The following is a 13,906-nucleotide window of genomic DNA, read 5'->3' on the forward strand; positions in this document are numbered from 1 at the left end:
TAGCGTTTCTGCTCTCTGGTATTTACCCTTGTGAAAAAGGAGGGAGTAAAAGTGGCCGGTTTAAGGTGTTATAGCCACCATTTAAAGAGTTTTTATTGAGTTATTTTGGGTTCGTGTATTTTCTGTATTAAATAAGTGAGTTTATAAATTCAAACAGTAAGTGTGTGTGTGAGTATAGTGTAGTATGTGTAGTTTAGTATGTATGATTAGTATGAATGTGTAGTATGTATGATTAGTATGAATGTGAACAGTAAGTGTGTGTGTGTGAGTATAGTGTAGTATGTATGATTAGTATGAATGTGTAGTATGTGTAGTGTAGTATGTATGATTAGTATGAATGTAAACAGTAAGTGTGTACAGTAAGTGTGTAGTATGTGTAGTGTAGTATGTGTAGTGTAGTAAGTGTAGTGTGTGGGTATAGTGTAGTATAGTGCAGTATAGTGTAGTATGTGTAAGTATAGTGTAGTAAGTGTAGTGTGTGGGTATAGTGCAGTATAGTGTAGTATGTGTAAGTATAGTGTAGTAAGTGTAGTGTGTGAGTATAGTGTAGTATGTGTAGTTTGTGTGAGTATAGTGTAGTATGTGTGGGTATAGTGTAGTATAGTGCAGTATAGTGTAGTATGTGTGAGTATAGTGTAGTATGTATGAATATGAACAGTAAGTGTGTGTGTGAGTATAGTGCAGTATAGTGTAGTATGTATGAATGTGAACAGTGTGTGTGTGAGTATAGTGCAGTATAGTGTAGTAAGTGTAGTGTGTGTGAGTATAGTGTAGTATGTATGAATGTGAACAGTAAGTGTGTGTGTGAGTATAGTGCAGTATAGTGTAGTATGTGTAGTGTGTGTTAGTAGTGTAGTATGTATGAATGTGAACAGTAAGTGTGTGTGTGAGTATAGTGTAGTATGTATGATTAGTATGAATGTAAACAGTGTGTGTGTGAGTATAGTGCAGTATAGTGTAGTAAGTGTAGTATGTGTGAGTATAGTGCAGTATAGTGTAGTATGTGTAGTGTGTGTTAGTATAGTGTAGTATGTATGAATGTGAACAGTGTGTGTGTGAATATAGTGCAGTATAGTGTAGTATGTGTAGTGTGTGTGAGTATAGTGTAGTATGTATGAATGTGAACAGTAAGTGTGTGTGTGAGTATAGTGCAGTATAGTGTAGTATGTGTAGTGTGTGTGAGTATAGTGTAGTGTATTAAGTGCAGTATAGTGTAGTATGTATGAATGTGAACAGTAAGTGTGTGTGTGAGTATAGTGCAGTATAGTGTAGTATGTGTAGTGTGTGAGTATAGTGTAGTATAGTGTAGTATGTATGAATGTGAACAGTAAGTGTGTGTGTGAGTATAGTGCAGTATAGTGTAGTATGTATGAATGTGAACAGTAAGTGTGTGTGTGAGTATAGTGCAGTATAGTGTAGTATGTGTAGTGTGTGTGAGTATAGTGTAGTATGTGTAGTGTGTGTGAGTATAGTGTAGTAAGTGTAGTGTATTAAGTGCAGTATAGTGTAGTATGTATGAATGTGAACAGTGTGTGTGTGAGTATAGTGTAGTATAGTGTAGTGTGTGTGAGTATAGTGTAGTATGTGTAGTGTGTGAGTATAGTGTAGTATGTGTGAGTATAGTGTAGTATGTATGAATGTGAACAGTGTGTGTGTGAGTATAGTGCAGTATAGTGTAGTATGTGTAGTGTGTGTGAGTATAGTGTAGTATGTGTAGTGTGTGTGAGTATAGTGTAGTAAGTGTAGTGTATTAAGTGCAGTATAGTGTAGTATGTATGAATGTGAACAGTAAGTGTGTGTGTGTGAGTAGTGCAGTATAGTGTAGTGTGTGTGAGTATAGTGTAGTAAGTGTAGTGTATTAAGTGCAGTATAGTGTAGTATGTATGAATGTGAACAGTAAGTGTGTGTGTGAGTATAATGCAGTATAGTGTAGTATGTGTAGTGTGTGAGTATAGTGTAGTATGTATGAATGTGAACAGTGTGTGTGTGAGTATAGTGCAGTATAGTGTAGTATGTGTAGTGTGTGTGAGTATAGTGTAGTATGTGTAGTGTGTGTGAGTATAGTGTAGTATGTGTAGTGTGTGTGAGTATAGTGTAGTAAGTGTAGTGTATTAAGTGCAGTATAGTGTACTGTAGTATGTATGAATGTGAACAGTAAGTGTGTGTGTGAGTATAGTGCAGTATGTGTAGTGTGTGTGAGTATAGTGTAGTATGTATGAATGTGAACAGTGTGTGTGTGAGTATAGTGCAGAATAGTGTAGTATGTGTGAGTATAGTGTAGTATGTGTAGTGTGTGTGAGTATAGTGTAGTATGTGTAGTGTGTGAGTATAGTGTAGTAAGTGTAGTGTGTGTGAGTATAGTGTAGTATGTGTAGTGTGTGTGAGTATAGTGTAGTATAGTGTAGCAAGTGTAGTGTATTAAGTGCAGTATAGTGTAGTATGTGAGTATAGTGTAGTGTAGTAAGTGTAGTGTATTAAGTGCAGTATGTGTAGTGTGTGAGTATAGTGTAGTAAGTGTAGTGTATTAAGTGCAGTATAGTGTAGTATGTGTAGTGTGTGAGTATAGTGTAGTATAGTGTAGTGTATTAAGTGCAGTATAGTGTAGTATGTGTAGTGTGTGAGTATAGTGTAGTATAGTGTAGTAAGTGTAGTGTATTAAGTGCAATATAAGTGTAGTATGTGTAGTGTGTGAGTATAGTGTAGTATAATGTAGTAAGTGTAGTGTAGTATAGTGCAGTATAAGTGTAGTATGTATGAATGTGAACACTAAACTCGCTGTTTAAACTTTGCAGACTCTCCCTAGTTCTTCTTCATTCTGTTCTGCACTGTTTCGAGGCGCCCCGCTCGCTCCCGCCAGCCTAAACTTCTCATGTTTTCTTAACCTGAAGTGAAAGTGAACGCGCACAACATTTAATTATCACCAGATTAATCGTTTTTAGCTTCTAATGAGTATAAACTTGTTCTTAATGCGGTTTAGTTAAAGAATCGCCGATGAACGTGAGCAGATTAGCCGCAGTTCCGTCAGCGAGGCCGTGATGCGTTCAAACTTAGTTTAGTGTTGGACTTCACAGGATTTAAAAGGGCAACACACCTGATAACGCTGCGTTATATTAGGGTGGGTCCCACACTACAGCTGTCACCAAGGGACTTTAATTACACTTAAATAATCACACTGTTATTATAAGCATGTTTTTACCTGTTGCTGTTGTTTTTCTTTTTTATATGATTCATTATGTTGATTAGTACCACACAGTATTTCGTTGTACTATGTACAATGACAAATAAAGTTTCTATTCTATTCTATCTGTTACAAGAGTTTACCATGGTTTAATTTGGGGCAGTAAAGCTTGGGATGGAGTGAATGGTTCTTGACTTCAAGTCTGTAACATGACTAGTAGGTCAAATGTAAAGAAGTCAGACCGGCTGTTTAATTTTCCTGTGCTTGTTGTCCAGTTTTGTTTAGTTTTTTTACCACAGATGCCCTTTCTGGTGCAACCCGCTTTATTTACAGTGTATCACAAAAGTGAGTACACCCCTCACATTTCTGCAAATATTTTATTATATCTTTTCATGGGACAACACTATAGAAATAAAACTTGGATATAACTTAGAGTAGTCAGTGTACAACTTGTATAGCAGTGTAGATTTACTGTCTTCTGAAAATAACTCAACACACAGCCATTAATGTCTAAATAGCTGCAACATAAGTGAGTACACCCCACAGTGAACATGTCCAAATTGTGCCCAAAGTGTCAATATTTTGTGTGACCACCATTATTATCCAGCACTGCCTTAACCCTCCTGGGCATGGAATTCACCAGAGCTGCACAGGTTGCTACTGGAATCCTCTTCCACTCATCCATGATGACATCACGGAGCTGGTGGATGTTAGACACCTTGAACTCCTCCACCTTCCACTTGAGGATGTGCCACAGGTGCTCAATTGGGTTTAGTCCATCACCTTTACCTTCAGCTTCCTCAGCAAGGCAGTTGTCATCTTGGAGGTTGTGTTTGGGGTCGTTATCCTGTTGGAAAACTGCCATGAGGCCCAGTTTTCGAAGGGAGGGGATCATGCTCTGTTTCAGAATGTCATAGTACATGTTGGAATTCATGTTTCCCTCAATGAACTGCAGCTCCCCAGTGCCAGCAACACTCATGCAGCCCAAGACCATGATGCTACCACCATTATGCTTGACTGTAGGCAAGATACAGTTGTCTTGGTACTTCTCACCAGGGCGCCGCCACACATGCTGGACACCATCTGAGCCAAACAAGTTTATCTTGGTCTCGTCAGACCACAGGGCATTCCAGTAATCCATGTTCTTGGACTGCTTGTCTTCAGCAAACTGTTTGCGGGCTTTCTTGTGCGTCAGCTTCCTTCTGGGATGACGACCATGCAGACCGAGTTGATGCAGTGTGTGGCGTATGGTCTGAGCACTGACAGGCTGACCTCCCACATCTTCAACCTCTGCAGCAATGCTGGCAGCACTCATGTGTCTATTTTTTAAAGCCAACCTCTGGATATGACGCCGAACACGTGGACTCAACTTCTTTGGTCGACCCTGGCGAAGCCTGTTTCGAGTGGAACCTGTCCTGGAAAACCGCTGTATGACCTTGGCCACCATGCTGTAGCTCAGTTTCAGGGTGTTAGCAATCTTCTTATAGCCCAGGCCATCTTTGTGGAGAGCAACAATTCTATTTCTCACATCCTCAGAGAGTTCTTTGCCATGAGGTGCCATGTTGAATATCCAGTGGCCAGTATTAGAGAATTGTACCCAAAACACCAAATTTAACAGCCCTGCTCCCCATTTACACCTGGGACCTTGACACATGACACCAGGGAGGGACAACGACACATTTGGGCACAATTTGGACATGTTCACTGTGGGGTGTACTCACTTATGTTGCAGCTATTTAGACATTAATGGCTGTGTGTTGAGTTATTTTCAGAAGACAGTAAATCTACACTGCTATACAAGCTGTACACTGACTACTCTAAGTTATATCCAAGTTTTATTTCTATAGTGTTGTCCCATGAAAAGATATAATGAAATATTTGCAGAAATGTGAGGGGTGTACTCACTTTTGTGATACACTGTATATATAGGTGTAGTGTGCAGTGGCGTAACTACAAGGGGGGCAGGTGCACTGGGGCCCATGGCGGGGGGGGGGGGCCTCCACAACATGAACTCAACCACCCACCGCACTGTCCCACCACTGGCTTCACGTATTATGCATGTATTATGGCAAGCCAAACAGGAAATACATAGCAAACACTATATATATATACAGTGTATCACAAAAGTGAGTACACCCCTCACATTTCTGCAGATATTTAAGTATATCTTTTCATGGGACAACACTGACAAAATGACACTTTGACACAATGAAAAGTAGTCTGTGTGCAGCTTATATAACAGTGTAAATTTATTCTTCCCTCAAAACAACTCAATATACAGCCATTAATGTCTAAACCACCGGCAACAAAAGTGAGTACACCGCTTAGTGAAAGTTCCTGAAGTGTCAATATTTTGTGTGGCCACCATTATTTCCCAGAACTGCCTTAACTCTCCTGGGCATGGAGTTTACCAGAGCTTCACAGGTTGCCACTGGAATGCTTTTCCACTCCTCCATGACGACATCACTGAGCTGGCGGATATTCGAGACTTTGCGCTCCTCCACCTTCCGCTTGAGGATGCCCCAAAGATGTTCTATTGGGTTTAGGTCTGGAGACATGCTTGGTCAGTCCATCACCTTTACCCTCAGCCTCTTCAATAAAGCAGTGGTCGTCTTAGAGGTGTGTTTGGGGTCATTATCATGCTGGAACACTGCCCTGCGACCCAGTTTCCGGAGGGAGGGGATCATGCTCTGCTTCAGTATTTCACAGTACATATTGGAGTTCATGTGTCCCTCAATGAAATGTAACTCCCCAACACCTGCTGCACTCATGCAGCCCCAGACCATGGCATTCCCACCACCATGCTTGACTGTAGGCATGACACACTTATCTTTGTACTCCTCACCTGATTGCCGCCACACATGCTTGAGACCATCTGAACCAAACAAATTAATCTTGGTCTCATCAGACCATAGAACATGGTTCCAGTAATCCATGTCCTTTGTTGACATGTCTTCAGCAAACTGTTTGCGGGCTTTCATGTGTAGAGACTTCAGAAGAGGCTTCCTTCTGGGGTGACAGCCATGCAGACCAATTTGATGTAGTGTGCGGCGTATGGTCTGAGCACTGACAGGCTGACCCCCCACCTTTTCAATCTCTGCAGCAATGCTGACAGCACTCCTGCGCCTATCTTTCAAAGACAGCAGTTGGATGTGACGCTGAGCACGTGCACTCAGCTTCTTTGGACGACCAACGCGAGGTCTGTTCTGAGTGGACCCTGCTCTTTTAAAACGCTGGATGATCTTGGCCACTGTGCTGCAGCTCAGTTTCAGGGTGTTGGCAATCTTCTTGTTGCCTTGGCCACCTTCATGTAGCACAACAATTCGTCTTTTAAGATCCTCAGAGAGTTCTTTGCCATGAGGTGCCATGTTGGAACTTTCAGTGACCAGTATGAGAGAGTGTGAGAGCTGTACTACTAAATTGAACACACCTGCTCCCTATGCACACCTGAGATGTAGTAACACTAACGAGTCACATGACATTTTGGAGGGAAAATGACAAGCAGTGCTCAATTTGGACATTTAGGGGTGTAGTCTCTTAGGGGTGTACTCACTTTTGTTGCCGGTGGTTTAGACATTAATGGCTGTATATTGAGTTATTTTGAGGGAAGAATAAATTTACACTGTTATATAAGCTGCACACAGACTACTTTTCATTGTGTCAAAGTGTCATTTTGTCAGTGTTGTCCCATGAAAAGATATACTTAAATATCTGCAGAAATGTGAGGGGTGTACTCACTTTTGTGATACACTGTATATATATATATATATATATATATATATATATATATATATATATATATATATATATATGTATATATAACATTTGTTGAGGGGGCGGGCCCAACATTTTTTTTTGCACTGGGGCCCATGAGCTCCTAGTTACGCCACTGGTAGTGTGTGTAGTAAATGAAGTGTGTATGATTATTATTTGTGTAAATAGTAAATGTATGTAGTATTAGGTGGTAAGTAAAAAATGAATAAATGAATGAAAGCCTGAGATGTCGATGCTCCCCAGTGGAAGTTCGGAGTTGCCCCTTTTAAGAGTAGTGTGTGTAGTGTGTATGATGAGTATTGGTATAGTAATAGTAAATAGTAAATGTATGTAGTGTATATAGTATGTATAGTATTTGTAGTGTATGTAGTATCAGGTGGTTAGTAAGAATAAATGAATGAATGAATGAAGGCCTGAGACGTTTGAAGTCGACGCTCCCAGTGGAAGTTTGCGAAATTTGTGAAAGTTGCCCCTTTAGAAGTACTATGTGTAGTGTGTATGATTAGTATTGGTGTAAATAGTAAATGTATGCAGTGTATGCAGTATCAGGTGGTTAGTAAAAAATGAATGAATGAATGAATGAAGGCCTGAGATGTTTAAAGTCGACGTGCCCCCAGTGGAAGCCAGTGGAAGTTTGGAGTTTAGAAATAGTATGTGTAGTGTGTATGATTAATATTTGTATACATAGTAAATATATGTAGTGTGTGTATCAGGTGGTAAGTAAAATGAATGCATGAATCAAAGAAAGAAAGAAATGTTTGAAGTCGACACCCCCCAGTGGAAGCCAATGGAGTTGCCCCTTTAGATGTAGTATGTGTAGTGTGTATGATTAATATTTGTGTAAATAGTAAATGTATGCAGTGTCTATAGTGTGTATAGTGTGTATAGTGTGTGTAGTGTGTGTAGTATACAGTTAGTAAGAATGAATGAATGGAGGCCTGAGATGTTTAAAGTCGACGCCCCCAGTGGAAGCCAGTGGAGTTGCCCCTTTAAGAGTAGTGCTTTTAATGTGTATGATTAGTACTGGTGTAAATAGTGAATGTATGTAGTGTGTGTAGTATCAGGTGGTTAATAAGACTGAATGAATAAACAAATGAAGGAATGAATGAATGAACTTATTAATGAGGGCCTGAGATGTTTGAAGTCGTTGCGCCCCCCCGTGGAAGCCAGTGGCAGTTTGGAGATGCTCCTAGTATGTGTAGTGTGTATGATTAATATTTGTGTAAATAGTAAATGTATGTATAGTGTGTATAGTGTGTGTAGTGTGTGTGGTATCAGGTGGTTAGTAAGACTGAATGAATGAATGAGATGTGTGATGTGGGCAGTGGTAGCTCAGTGGTTAAGGTACTGGACTAGTAATCAGAAGGTTGCCGGTTCTAGGCCCACCACCGCCAAGTTGCCACTGTTGGGCCCCTGAGCAAGACCCTCAATTGCTCAAAAATTGTGTTCAGCCATAACTGTAAGTCGCTTTGGATAAAAGCGTCTGCTAAATGCTGAAAATGTAAATGTAAATGTGTGAAGTCGACACGCCCCCCCAGTGGAAGCCAGTGGAAGTTCGGAGTTTAAGAGTAGTATGTGTAATATATGTAGTGTGTATGATTAGTATTGGTGTAAATAGTAAATATATGTGGTGTGTAGTATCAGGCGGTTAGTAAAAATAAATAAATGAATGAGTGAACGAGGTGTGAAGTTGAAGTCCACACGCCCCCCAGTGGAAGCCGGTGGAAGTTTGGAGTTGCCCCTTTAAGAGTAGTACGTATGGTTAGTATTGGTGTAAATAGTAAATGTATGTAGTGTGTATGATAAGTATTGGTATAGTAATAGTAAATAGTGAATGTATGCAGTGTATGAGTATCAGTATCAGTTAGTAAAATGAATAAATAAATAAATAAATAAATGAATAAATAAATGAATGAGATGTTTGAAGTCGACGCCCCCCAGTGGAAGTTCGGAGTTGCCCCTTTAAGAGCGCGGGCGCCTTGAAACCGCGCAGTTCCATGTTTGTATGCTGAGCTGCTGTTGAGCTCCATGTTGTCAGAAAGTTTTTGGCACCAAAGAAACGAAACTTTTGATTTTCATTCATTTCCGCTCAGTTCAGTTCAGTGTTTTAATCCTGAAGCTCCGGAGCGGCGGGAGCGGCTTTGATCGGGATGCAGTTTGCTCGCTGCTGTTAGAGTTGGAGGAACTTTATTAGACTTTAGTGCAGAAGTTTGGTGCAGCGGTGCGGAATCAGCGCAGAAGCTTCATGGACGCGCAAACATCCATCATCACCCAAGTGAGCAGAGATGAGGAGAACAGCGCTGATGTGCGCTCAGATACACCTGAGAAAGGTGAGAAAGAACTCAGTAACACTCTGATAATAAAACTTTTATTCTGCGCTGGGGGGGAAGTGGGTATGACCCGCCCATTCAAATGAGCCCGAGTGCAGTGGAGGGAGATGTTCTGGAGGTTCCTGGAGGTTCCTGGTGGTCCAAAACTTCACCATGGGTGTCTGAATTATTCTATAAAGTGTCTGAGCACAGGGTTGGACCAGCATGAGCCACCAGAACCAATGTTTCACCCCTTGGTGTAGATTTTCTTGAACTGTTCTGCCCAGATTTGTGCCCAGTGTTGGTGTTGTTGGGTGGTGGTGACCAGTGTTCCAAGTTCCAAGTCTTCAGTAGAAAATCCATCAGGTTCTCATCAGGTCATAACCTCTCATGAAGGCCTTGGTGTCATAATAGTACACAATAGTTTCACATTTATGAAGCTATTTAGTGACCACTTGTGCCGTGTAGATGGGTGTAATCCTGGAAGAGACCACTCCATCCAGGACAGATGTGAAGAATCACATTTAAGAGGTGATCGGTTTGTTTTTATTGGATTTACTGTGATGTTTTTGCTTCAAGGGGCAAATAAGTCCAAAGAGTGCCAGAAAATACCCCAGAGGAACGTCTCACTATTCAGGGCCAGTGTTTAGACCTGCACCGTCCTCTTGGTGTACTTCAGATATGCACCCACACACTTGTTGTAAACATTATATGTGTACGACAGCGGATCTGTTCACGTCAGGTTCTGTGTTGACTGGTTCTCGCCAAGTTCTTCTTGTTTACCTTCTTTAGGTTTAGAAGTTTGTGCCGTGTCGTTACCCGTCCATATATTTAATCATTCTAGGTTTAGGATGAAGACTAACCGTAACCATCGTGTTTATATATACGGTTGGAGATCATATGTTCATATACACTTGTATAGGCCGCACGATCAAATGTTATTTTGGGCTATCAGTCAGTTTAAATCCCGGCTCTGCCATGCAGCCACTGTTGGGCCCTTGAGCGAGGCCCTTAACCCTGTCAGCTCCAGGGACCCTGCACTCTGACCCCAGCTGCCAAAAAAACAACCTGGAATACACAGGAGAGAATCTCATTGTACTGAACACGTGTAGACGTATTTATGATAAATAAAGACGTTCTTCCAAGAAGCGCCCCGCCCCGCCCCTCCCAAAACACACAAACGTGAATCAGAGGCCAGACTGTCCACAGTCAAGCCTGCTTTACATTGTCATGGGCTTAGAGGCGGGTAATCGGTAAATAAACTGAAATTGAAATGTATAGCTGTATTGTTCCAGCTATAAACGGTACAAACGTCTATCAGTGGACTCAGTTTGACCTTCAGCTGGGACGTCATCTGTCCAAATCTGTGTAAAACCAAGTCATAAAGCTTAGAACTACAGGACACGTATTTCAGGCACTACATTTCCCATAATGCCCCAGCATCTTTCCAAAAGCTTGGAAAGCTAACCCTTCATTCATATATTTTTAGCTCATCGTTAACCGTGCCTGCTGTAGCTTCTTTATGAGAAGTTAGGGTGGGGAGACTGAGACGATCTGAGCATGTGCAGACGAGGGATGAGAGTTCTATGGAGAGAAGGATGCTGAAGATGGAGGAGGGTTATGGATGAGGACGTGGAGGTGCTTGGTGTAGCTTAGCACATGTTTTGACAAATGCACTTCCCCACAGTTTTTCAAGTTCTCACTACACGACTGGATCTCTAGTAATCGGGAGTCTTTCAGGTCGGTGTGTATTTCACACTACACGACTGATGGGTGATGGGGGGGTCACACACTACACCGTCTATCACCTGGAGGAATCTCAGGCGAGTCTGTCTGGCATCCCAAACTACGTTTAGTCATGAAAACACACGTGAGAAGTGACGAGGGGTTTAACGACACCACGTCCAAAAATGCACGTCAACAATAAGCGAGAGATCAGAGCTGTGTGTGCGCTCATGTGCAGCGTAAAATCAACGAGGACGTGACCAGCAGGGGGCGTCTGTTCTGTTCTATAGTGAGTTACAGGTTAATAAATATTGTTCGCAGTGCATCGTGGGTGTTATAGTTTGGCATGGACGATAAGGTCACAGATACTGTAAAGCTTGTGTGTGTGCTGATGTATTCTGATAGAAACTATATTACCCTGTACCACGTTTTTACCCCCCTCACCCGGGTTTACCCTCACCCCGTATCCTGCGTTCTCATTGGCTGTAGTTCACTATAGCACTCGCTGCCGCTCACAACCTGTGTGCACCGACTGATCCAGATATTTAACATGCTGGATATTTTTCGGTGAGCCGCTCGGATCGAGTGTACGGTGATCGAGAGACGAGTTTTGAGCCTCGAGCGAACACCGAGCTGCGACCGACCAGTCAGCGAGCGAAAATCAGGGCAGAAATCGTTTAGTGTGACCCGGGTATTAGCAGGTCTGAATCAAATCTGAATCATTTAGCAGGTCTGAATCAAATCTGAATCATTTAGCAGGTCTGAATCAAATCTGAATCATTTAGCAGGTCTGAATCAAGTCTGAATCATTTAGCAGGTCTGAATCAAGTCTGAATCATTAAGCAGGTCTGAATCAAATCTGAATCATTTAGCAGGTCTGAATCAAATCTGAATCATTTGGCAGGTCTGAATCAATCCTGAATCATTTAGCAGGTTAGAATCAAATCCGAATCATTTAGCAGGTCTGAATCAAATCCGAATCATTTAGCAGGTCTGAATCAAATCTGAATCATTTAGCAGGTCTGAATCAAATCCGAATCATTTAGCAGGTCTGAATCAAATCTGAATCATTTGGCAGGTCTGAATCAAATCTGAATCATTTAGCAGGTCTGAATCAAATCCGAATCATTTAGCAGGTCTGAATCAAATCTGAATCATTTAGCAGGTCTGAATCAAATCTAAATCATTTAGCAGGTCTGAATCAAATCTGAATCATTTAGCAGGTCTGAATCAAATCCGAATCATTTGGCAGGTCTGAATCAAATCCGAATCATTTAGTCTGAATCAATCCTGAATCATTTAGCAGGTTAGAATCAAATCCGAATCATTTAGCAGGTCTGAATCAAATCCGAATCATTTAGCAGGTCTGAATCAAATCCGAATCATTTAGCAGGTCTGAATCAAATCCGAATCATTTAGCAGGTCTGAATCAAATCCGAATCATTTAGCAGGTCTGAATCAAATCTGAATCATTTAGCAGGTCTGAATCAAATCCGAATCATTTAGCAGGTCTGAATCAAATCCGAATCATTTAGCAGGTCTGAATCAAATCTGAATCATTTAGCAGGTCTGAATCAAATCTGAATCATTTAGCAGGTCTGAATCAAATCCGAATCATTTAGCAGGTCTGAATCAAATCCGAATCATTTAGCAGGTCTGAATCAAATCTGAATCATTTGGCAGGTCTGAATCAAATCTGAATCATTTGGCAGGTCTGAATCAAATCCGAATCATTTAGTCTGAATCAATCCTGAATCATTTAGCAGGTCTGAATCAAATCTGAATCATCTAGCAGGTCTGAATCAAATCTGAATCATCTAGCAGGTCTGAATCAAATCTGAATCATTTAGCAGGTCTGAATCAAATCTGAATCATTTAGCAGGTCTGAATCAAATCAGAATCATTTAGCAGGTCTGAATCAAATCTGAATCATTTAGCAGGTCTGAATCAATCCTGAATCATTTAGCAGGTCTGAATCAGATCTGAATCATTTAGCAGGTCTGAATCAAATCTGAATCATTTAGCAGGTCTGAATCAAATCTGAATCATTTAGCAGGTCTGAATCAAATCTAAATCATTTAGCAGGTCTGAATCTGAATCTGAATCTGAATCAAATCTGAATCATTTAGCAGGTCTGAATCAAATCTGAATCATTTAGCAGGTCTGAATCAGATCTGAATCATTTAGCAGGTCTGAATCAAATCTGAATCATTTAGCAGGTCTGAATCAAATCTGAATCATTTAGCAGGTCTGAATCAAATCTAAATCATTTAGCAGGTCTGAATCAAATCCGAATCATTTGGCAGGTCTGAATCAAATCTGAATCTGAATCAAATAGCAGGTTAGAATCAAATCTGAATCATTTAGCAGGTCTGAATCAAATCTGAATCATTTAGCAGGTCTGAATCAAATCTGAATCATTTAGCAGGTCTGAATCAAATCTAAATCATTTAGCAGGTCTGAATCAAATCCGAATCATTTGGCAGGTCTGAATCAAATCTGAATCTGAATCAAATAGCAGGTTAGAATCAAATCTGAATCATTTAGCAGGTCTGAATCAAATCTGAATCATTTAGCAGGTCTGAATCAAATCAGAATCATTTAGCAGGTCTGAATGAAATCTGAATCATTTAGCAGGTCTGAATCAAATCTGAATCATTTAGCAGGTCTGAATCAAATCTGAATCATTTAGCAGGTCTGAATCAAATCTGAATCATTTAGCAGGTCTGAATCAAATCTGAATCATTTAGCAGGTCTGAATCAAGTCTGAATCATTAAGCAGGTCTGAATCAAATCTGAAAAATTTAGCAGGTCTGAATCAAATCTGAATCATTTAGCAGGTCTGAATCAAATCTGAATCATTTAGCAGGTCTGAATCAAATCTAAATCATTTAGCAGGTCTGAATCAAATCCGAATCAT

The sequence above is a fragment of the Trichomycterus rosablanca genome, chromosome 12 (genome assembly GCF_030014385.1).
Source record: "Trichomycterus rosablanca isolate fTriRos1 chromosome 12, fTriRos1.hap1, whole genome shotgun sequence".
NCBI classification, from domain to species: Eukaryota; Metazoa; Chordata; class Actinopteri; order Siluriformes; family Trichomycteridae; genus Trichomycterus; species Trichomycterus rosablanca.